Source organism: Pan paniscus, chromosome 6 (genome assembly GCF_029289425.2).
Source record: "Pan paniscus chromosome 6, NHGRI_mPanPan1-v2.0_pri, whole genome shotgun sequence".
Lineage (NCBI taxonomy): Eukaryota > Metazoa > Chordata > Mammalia > Primates > Hominidae > Pan > Pan paniscus.
The window spans coordinates 88,903,969-88,913,853 of NC_073255.2; the positions used below are offsets into that span (position 1 = coordinate 88,903,969).

The 9,885-nt window shown below is 42.7% G+C and overlaps 1 pseudogene; it reads left to right on the top strand.

Moving 5' to 3' along the window:
• The first annotated feature begins 5 nt into the window (after nt 1-5).
• On the top strand, nt 6-9,436 carry LOC134730692 (putative postmeiotic segregation increased 2-like protein 3; annotated as a pseudogene).
• Nucleotides 9,437-9,885: the final 449 nt, after the last annotated feature.

Below are 9,885 nucleotides of genomic sequence, written 5' to 3' on the forward strand. Positions count from 1 at the left end.
CATATCTCCCAATTCTGATCATGTTGCCATTACAGGGGCCAGTGTCATTCAAAGATGTGGCTGTGGATTTCACCCAGGAGGAGTGGCAGCAACTGGACCCTGATGAGAAGATAGCATACGGGGATGTGATGTTGGAGAACTACAGCCATCTAGTTTCTGTGGGTGAGGATAGCTTGCTTTCTGAATGCTCTCAGTTGAATGGGGTTTTATCCTTGAGTTTGAAGAAATAAGTGATGACACCATTTAATTCCTTGTGGGCACTAGCTGGAGTGTTTATATTATTCTTCATTGAAAGGTTCTAACTTTGATAAGGTAAAAAAATGGAGCACTTCTGTTATGCAGCTTATGAGGTGGCAACATCTTGTACTTTGGAGATTCTGAAGCCAAGCAGCTTGCCCAAGTCCTTCTTCTTTTCCCATTAATAGGGTATGATTATCACCAAGCCAAACATCATCATGGAGTGGAGGTGAAGGAAGTGGAGCAGGGAGAGGAGCCGTGGATAATGGAAGGTGAATTTCCATGTCAACATAGTCCAGGTAAGTTAGTAGATTATCACATGTTAAAAAACACTCATCCCAGACCTTTGGGAGTAACTAAAGAGTTGTTTATATGTACTCGGTACCCTCAGTAACACCTCCCAACCCCCAAATATCACTTTCCTTCCCACACACATACCACATACATGAACTCTTTTGTTGATTTTACATTTGATTTACATTGGTAGGGATTTTTTCATTCTAACCTGTACTGGGGACCCAGTCACTTCCTCTTTCTCCAGCATTATCGGTCACTTATTTACTCCCTCGCCATTAGAGAATTGTTGTGAGTTTTTTGTTTGTTTGTTTGTTTGTTTTTTGGAGACAGAGTCTTGTTCTGTCACCCAGGCTGGTGTGCACTGGTATGATCTCGCTCACTGCAACCACTATCTCTCAGGTTCAAGCGATTCTCCTTCCTCAGCCTCCTGAGTAGCTGGGTTTATAGGCGCCCCCCATGATGCCTGCCTAATTTTTTGTATTTTTAGTAGAGACAGGGTTTCACCATGTTGGCCAGGATGGTCTCCAACTCCTGACCTCAAGTGATCCGCCTGCCTCTGCCTCCCAAAGTGCTGGGATTACAGGCATGAGCCACCCCACCAGGCCATGCTTTCAGTTTTCAAGAGAGAAGACACCATTGTTGCCAAAGATTTTGGTAATTTGAGAGATACAATGTATGTTTTCTCCATGTGGATCCTAGATAGTAAGGATCTGTTGAATTTGAAGTGTCTATCCAGAAGTATTTTGGGTACATATTTAAGGATTGTAAAACAGTGTTTCTATTTCTGGATATAATAAATGTATTTGTTAATATAATAAATGAACAGATTAGACCCATAAACTATTTACAGTGTTGAGTCATTTCCCACAGTTAAAATCAGGATGAAAATATATAGCTGAATACTTGCTTTGTTTCTTGTACCATTTCTTTAGTACAGAACCTGCTAAGGCCATCAAACCTATTGATCGGAAGTCAGTCCATCAGATTTGCTCTGGGCCAGTGGTACTGAGTCTAAGCACTGCAGTGAAGGAGTTAGTAGAAAACAGTCTGGATGCTGGTGCCACTAATATTGGTAAGTTTGGGAGAGTTTTAAGCCACAAGAAATGATTAGTGTGTGTTGTTGTAGTCAAGAAACATTTGTTATTGAAATAAGACTATCAAGTGTTGATGTAGTAATAAATTATTATTTTTAAGTTAAAGTTAGCACCTATTATGTGCCTAGTACTTAGCTAGGTAGTAATAATACTAACAACAGCTTTTATTGTGTTCTTATGGTGTGCCAGGCAGGTGTTATGCTAAGAATTGCACAGAAATATCTCATTTAATTTGCAGAATAGCTGGGCGTGGTGTTTCACGCCTGTAATCCTAGCCCTTTGAGAGGCCAAGGTGGGGGGATTGCTTGAGGCCAGAGTTCAAGACCAACCTGGCCAACATGGTGAGACCTCATCTCTATTAAAAAAATAAAGCAGGCCAGGTGTGGTGGCTCACACCTGTAATCCCAGCACTTTGGGAGGCCAAGGTGGGTGGATACCTGAGGTCAGCAGTTTGAGACCAGCCTGTCCAAAATGGTGAAACTCTGTCTCTACTAAAAATATAAAAATTAGCCAGACCTGGTGGCAGAAGCCTGTAATCCCAGCTACTTGGGAGGCTGAGGCATGAGAATGGCTTGAACCCGGGAGGCAGAGGTTGCAGTGAGCCGAGATCGTGCCACTGCACACCAGCCTGGGACAGAGCAAGACTCTGTCTCAATAAAAATAAAATAGGCATGGAGTAGTGGCTCACATCTATAATCCCAGCACTTTGGGAGGCAGAGCAGGGCTGATCATTTGAGGTCAGGAGTTCAAGACCAGCCTAACCAACATGGTAAAACCCTGTCTCTACTAAAAATACAAAAATTAGCCAGATGTGATGGTGCATGGCTGTAATCTCAGCTCCTCGGGAGGCTGAGGGAGGAGAATTGCTTGAACCTCGGAGGTGGAGGTTGCAGTGAGCCAAGATCAGATCATGCCACTGCATTCCAGCTTTGGTGACAAGAGCAAAACTCCATCTCAAAAAAAAAAAAACAAGAAAAAAAATAACAAAATAACAAAATAAAATAAACCTAAAAAATTATTAATCAGCTGAGTAACTTTATGAGATAGAACTTATTATCTTCATTTTACAGATGAGGAAATTAAGGAACAGGAAGTTTCCTTTTTTTGGGATTATAAAGCTAATAAAATAGGATCCAGGAAGTCTGATTCCAGAACCAGTTGTCTTTTTTTTTTTTTTTTTTTTTTGAAATGGAGTTTCGCTCTTCTTGCCCAGGCTATAGTGCAATGGCACGATCTCGGCTCACCGCAACCTCCGCCTCCCGGGTTCAAGCAATTCTGCCTCAGCCTTACGAGCAGCTGGGATTACAGGCATGCACCACCACACCTGGCTAATTTTGTATTTTTAGTAGAGACAGGGTTTCTCCACGTTGGTCAGGCTAGTCTGGAACTCCTGACCTCAGGTGATCTGCTCACTTTGGCCTCCCAAAGTGCTGGGATTACAGGAATGAACAACCGTGCCTGCCCCTCTTTCTCCTTACTGGGTATGTTAAAATTATTTCTTTCAAAAGAAAAGGCTGGTCAAAGTGCAACGGTGTTAACCACTAATTGATCACAACCAGTTACAGATTTTTTTGTTCCTTCTCCACTCCAACTGCTTCATTTGACTAGCCTATGGACAAAAAAAAAAAAAAAAAAAAAAGAGGAAAGAAAAAGCTAAACTATTTAATCTGGGCTAGTAAATGGCCAGAAAGGGCTTTATAAAAATGAAATATACAAAATGATACTCGTACTTTTAACTAAAGGTATAGTTATGACTCTTCAATTTGCATATGTTATAAATAATATCAATATAAAAGCTTATAGCATGGGTCCATTTTTTTTTTTTTTTTTTTTTCTTTTTGAGACGGAGTCTCACTGTCTCCCAGGCTGGAGTGCAGTGGCGCGATCTCAGCTCACTGCAAGCTCCGCCCCCCGGGTTCATGCCATTCTAGCATGGGTCCATTTTTAATAAATACATAAATATTTAAACTTTCTAGATCTAAAGCTTAAGGACTATGGAGTGGATCTCATTGAAGTTTCAGACAATGGATGTGGGGTAGAAGAAGAAAACTTTGAAGGCTTAAGTAAGTTGACTTTTTCTAATTCTATTATAAAATAATTGGGCCACATGTCTCAGAATTTTGAGTAACACTGTCTTGGGAAACGCAAAAACAGTTTTTTCAGCCAGTTACTAGATATCATGTATATCCGTTGTTTTAGCACTTGAGGTATCTTAGTCCTTACTTTACAGTCTCTTTCAGCTCTGAAACATCACACATGTTAGATTCAAGAGTTTGCCGACCTAACTGAGGTTGAAACTTTCGGCTTTCAGGGGGAAGCTCTGAGCTCACTGTGTGCACTGAGGTGATACAATGTTTTTATCCATTCACTTGACCCCTTAGAAAAACCTCTCAGAAAGTTAATTGGAATCGTTATTATTTACAGTTTTCTATCTCGGTATCTCAGCTTCTAGCTTCTGAATTCTGTTTTGTCTCACTGCCAATCTAAGTCCTAGTACTTCTGAAATGTGGGAAATAAATGAATGAAATGAAGCAAATAGTATTGTTAAAAAAAATGGTTACCCTTATTAGAACAGTAACTTCTCAATTTTAACATAACATATAGGTAATAAATGACAGTTACCATTGCTTTTCATCATCAAATTTTAGGGAAACATTTCACCAAAGCACTATTTAATTATAGCACAGATACTAAATTTTTATAATTATATTTAAATATATATACACATATAGATGTGCGTATATATATACATATATGTGTGTATATATATACATATAGATATGTGTATATATATACATATATGTGTGTATATATATACATATATGTGTGTGTATATATACGTGTGTGTATATATATACACATATGTGTGTGTGTATATATGTGTGTGTGTGTGTGTATATATATAGATATATATTTTTTTTTTTAGACAGAGTCTCACTCTGTCACCCAGGCTGGAGTGCAGTGGCACAGTCTCAGCTCACTGCAATCTCTGCCTCCCAGGTTCAAGTGATTCTCGTGCCTCAGCCTCCTGAAGAGCTGGGACTATAGCGTGCACCACCACTCCTGGCTAATTTTTGTATTTTTAGTAGAGATGGGGTTTTGCCATGTTGCCCAGGCTGGTCTGGAACTCCAGGCCTCAAGTGATCTGCGCTCCTCGGCCTCCCAAAGTGCTGGAATTACAGGCATGAGCCACTGCACCCTGCCCTACATATACATTTTAATTATAATATCTCTTGGATTCTTTAAAAATTTAAAAAAATTTTTTAATTCTTTAAAAAATTCTTTAAAACAATTTTATTTGAAGAGTAATAACAAAACAAATCTCTATTTGTGAATAAATAAACCTTGAGATCATTTATGGTTTTACAATTCAACCTGAAAAATGAAATCAAAGCTTTTATCAAAACAAAGTATGTTTAGTGCTCTCTGTCTCACTGTCTTTTAGGTGCCAAACCTTAGATTTTATGATGACTCCTCAACCGTTTAGATCTTGGTTATCTCAGAGGGATCATCAGCTTTTTAACAAAGTTTTGAGAGAAAAGCAAGTGAAGAAAAGCATAGTCAATGCTCAACATCACGGGTCTCTCACTGAGCACACCACGCCTGGTATTCTCTCACAGCGATGTCACCATTTCTACCTGCCACGCATCGGTGAAGGTTGGGACTCGACTGGTGTTTGATCACGATGGGAAAATCATCCAGAAAACCCCCTACCCCCACCCCAGAGGGACCACAGTCAGCGTGAAGCAGTTATTTTCTGCACTACCTGTGCGCCATAAGGAATTTCAAAGGAATATTAAGAAGGTACAGTAAATTAATCTTGGTTTTCAAGAGTATTGGTTAATGCACATGAGCAAAAGATTTACTAAAGATGTTTATTCTTCAGTTGATTCTCTTGCCATAATCTATTGAGAAATGCTTTATTTGCATTTCTCGTTAAAGACTTAACATTAAAGACTTAACTTTAGGGTGATTTACTTTTTTCTTTTCATCACATAGTGTTTATTAGGACTGGGCAACATAGTGAGACTCTGTTTCTATGAAAAATTAAAAAAAAAATTGACTGGGCATGGTGGCATCCACCTGTAGTTCCAGCTACTTGGGAAGCTGAAGTGGGAGATTCACTTGAGCCCAGAAACTTGAGGCTGCAGTGAGCTATGATTGCGCCACTGTATTTCAGACTGGGAGACAGAGTAAGACACTGTCTGGAAAAATATATATAAATATATGTATATTTTTTTTATTTTTAATTTTTATCTTTTTTTGAGATGGAGTCTCACTTTGGCGCCCTGGCTGGAGTGCAGTGGCACGATCTCGATTCACTGCAACCTCCACCTCCCGAGTTTAAGCGATTCACCTGCCTCAGCCTTCTGAATAGCTGGGATTACAGGCGCGCACCACCACACCTGGCTCATTTTTGTATTTTTAGCAGAGACGGGGTTTCACCGTGTGGTCCAGGCTGGCCAGGCTGGTCTCGAATTCCTGACCTCAGGTGATCCGCCCACCTCGGCCTCTCAAAGTGCTGGGATTATAGGCGTGAGCCACCATGCCTGCCTTATGTACTTATATTTTAATGAGACTGTTTCTCTTGGTTTTCTGATAAATGAGTTACTGGAACCCTTATGAATCTGAATGCAAAAGAAACAGCTAAATGTTATGTAATTGTTGTGTTTAAAAACCAGATTATAAAACTATCTGTATTATATGATTACGGTTTTATAAAAACAAAACAACGGCCTAAATGTGTATAGTATAAAGGCTGGAAGAGTCAGCACTTTCATGTTCTCAGCGGTTATCCTTGGATGTGAGATCTCATGCACTTTTTGCTCTCTTCTTTGTGCCTTTCCATTTTGTATGTGTATTTTTTACAATCTAAAAAGTTACTTAAACATATGCAGCTAAAAACTTTTTTTACTCGTAAAGCATTTGGTGCTAATTTTAACTGTTCTGTTTTTAGACAGAGTCTTCTCACTCTGTCGGCCAGGCTGGAGTGCAGTGGTGTGATCTTGGCTCACTGCAACCTCTACCTCCTGGGTTCAAGTGATTCTCCTGCCTCAGTCTCCCAAGTAGCTGGGATTATAGGTATGTGTCACCATGACCAGCTAATTTTTGTATTTTTAGTAGAGATAGGGTTTCACCATGCTGGCCAGGCTGGTCTTGCACCCCTGACCTCAAGTGATCTGCCTGCCTCAGCCTCCCAAAGTGCTGGGATTACAGGCATGAGCCACCACGCGTGGCCTTTTTTTTAAAGCTTTTTTGTAAGTCAGCTAGCAAGAACGCAGGAAGAAATACTCAAATCTCCCTTACCCAGCTGGGGGCTATGTCAGGTTTTATAAGCATAGGGTAATGAGTTGTGATTTGATTGGATCTTGCAATAAAGTAATGCTGGGAGGTGTGATCTGACTGGATCCTGCCATGGGGTGACAGCAAAACTCAATCTGATTGGATCCTGGCTCCTGCCATGGAGTGTCCAGTTCTTAAATCAGTCTCAGCTCTTCAGGCCGAGCTTTTAGTTTCCACTCCGTGGTTGCATGCTTGGTTACCCTGGGCATGCACAGGGTACATGCCCTTCAACCTGTGGGTCCATGGCAATTGAAAAACAACTGACAACCTCATTACATAAAAGTTGAACTGAGCCGGGTGCAGTGACTCACGCCTGTAATCCCAGCACTTTGGGAGGCCAAGGCAGGTGGAGGTCAGGACTTCAAGACCAGCCTGGCCAAAATGGTAAAACCCCGTCTCTACTAAACATATAAATATTAGCCAGGTGTGGTGGTACACCCTTATAATCCCAGCTATCTGGAGGCTGAGGCAGCAGAATCACTTGAACCTAGGAGGTGGAGGTTGCAGTGAGCTGAGTTCATACCATTGCACTCCAGCCTGGGTGACAAGAGTGAAACTCCGTCAAAAAAAAAAAAAAAAAAGTTGAACCAGATTTGGTCTGATGCAGTTACAGATCTACAAACCTCACCCCCACCCTCCTGCCAACACCTTCCACTCCTCATTCTTGAGGGATTAGGGATGGAGGTCATGCTTCTGCTTCGACTTCATGCTGAGCAGGGCACTGAGTCCCCTAAAGTGAAAGGAATGAAACTCTTGGGCTTCTGAGTTCAAATGAGTTCTGGGGTCACCCGGAGTAGCTTGAAAGGCTGGTATTGTTGTAATACAAGCTGAAGGTGGAAGTGTTGGAGCCTGGAGGACAAACAGCTCACCATCCATTTAAATAAATAGGACCAAAAAGTAACAGAACAGTGGCCACGAGGGGCCCCAACAGAGGAAGAAACCAGGTGAGGTGCGGTATAGTGGACTCGACTGCCTTCTAAATCTCAGTTGTTGGCCGGGTGCAGTGGCTCACGCCTGTAATTCCAGCAAAAGAAAAGCCGAGGCAGGGTGATCACGAGGTCAGGAGTTCAAGACCAGCCTGGCAAACATGGTGAAGCCCTGTCTCTACTAAAAATACAAAAATTAGCTAGGCATGGTGGCATGTGCTGTAGTCCCAGCTACTCGGGAGGCTGAGGCAGGAGAATCGCTTGAACCCGGGAGGCGGAGGTTGCAGTGAGCCGAGATTGTGCCACTGCACTCCAGCCTAGGTAACAGAGCAGGACTCCATCTCAGTCAATCAATCAATCAATCAATCTCAGCGGTTGAACTACCCTTGACATGGTTCAGCTCTGTATCCACACCCAAATCTCATGTCAAATTGTAATTCCCAGTGTTGTGGGAGGGAGCTGGTGGGAGGTGATTGGCTCATGGGGGCCGACTTCCCCCTTGCCGTTCTCGTGATATTGAGTGAGCGCTTGTGGGATCTGGTTGTTTAAAAGCGTGCAGCCCTCCCACTTCACTCTCTCTGTCTCTCCTGCTCCAACATGGCCAGACGTGCCTGCTTCCCCTTCGCCTTCTGCCATGATTGTCAGTTTCCTGAGGCCTCCCCAGCCATGCTTCCTGTACAGCCTGCAGAACTGTGAGTCAATTAAACCTCTTTTCTTCATAAATTACCCAGTTTCTCATAGTTCTTTATAGCAGTGTGAAAACAGACTAATGGCCCTTCTGGTTGAAGGAATGCAGCCATTCTGCTTGTTTGACTATGTCCTTTCTATTCATCTGTATTTCCTGGGAGGTGTTTATCCAAGTGCAATAGGAGGTATTGGTGACCGCACAGTCCCCTCAGTCTTCTGCTAGTAAATAGTTGAAGGTTGATCATTGATCTCCTGCGTTTTCAGTCTGGCATGGAAAAGCCCCCGTGCAACTGGTAAAGATATCAATAAGCACCAGGAGGTATCTAAATCCACCAGGAGCCATAGGCATCACGTCGACGTCCATTTACCAGTCTTCCCTGGCAAGATTCTTCTGAATTGTGCTGCCTTGACCAAAAGAGGTATGGGAGGGGCTGGGCGCAGTGGCTTGTGCCTGTAATCCCAACATTTTGGGAAACCAATTCAGGTGGATCATTAGAGGTCAGGGGTTGAAGACCATCCTGGCCAACATGGTGACATCCCATCTCTACTAAAAATACAATAAGTTAGCTGCGTTTGGTGTTGGGTGTCTGTAATCCCAGCTACTCGAGAGGCTGAGGCAGGATAATCGCTTGAACCTGGGAGGAGGAGGTTGCAGTGAGCTGAGATCGTGCCATTGCACTCCAGCGTGGGCAGCAAGAGTGAAACGTCGTCTCAAAAAATAAAACAAAAGTCCGGGCGTGATGGCTCACACCTGTAATCCCAGCACTTTGGGAGGCCAAGACGGGTGGATCACGAGGTCAGGAGTTCAAGACCAGCCTGGCCTAGATGGTGAAACCCTGTCTCTACTAAAAATACAAATATTAGCTGGGCATGGTGGCATGCACCTGTAATCTCAGCTACTCAGAAGTCTGATGCAGGAGAATTGCTAAAACCCAGGAGGGAGAGGTTACATTGAGCCGAGATTGCACCACTGCACTCTAGCCTGGGCGACAGAGCAAGACTCCGTCTCGAAAGAAAGAAAGAGAAAGGAAATTCCCCAGGGAAGTACCTCGGCTTATTTCATAAACAGGTACTGAAGGAAGCAGAGGCATGTGGAGGACTTCCCCAACTCATGCAGCTATTTGGGCCGTGGCACCTGAAATTTATTATTTCAGAGTCACCCCTTTGATGACCTTGGCAGTGAACTGCAGTCATCTGTTTAGGCCTCTCCATGGCCCACGTCAATGCCGGTATTTCTGTTTGTTGCACATTTGATTTCCTTGTTGTTGGCATTTAGAAGGTCCCCTGTTTCCCAGATCACA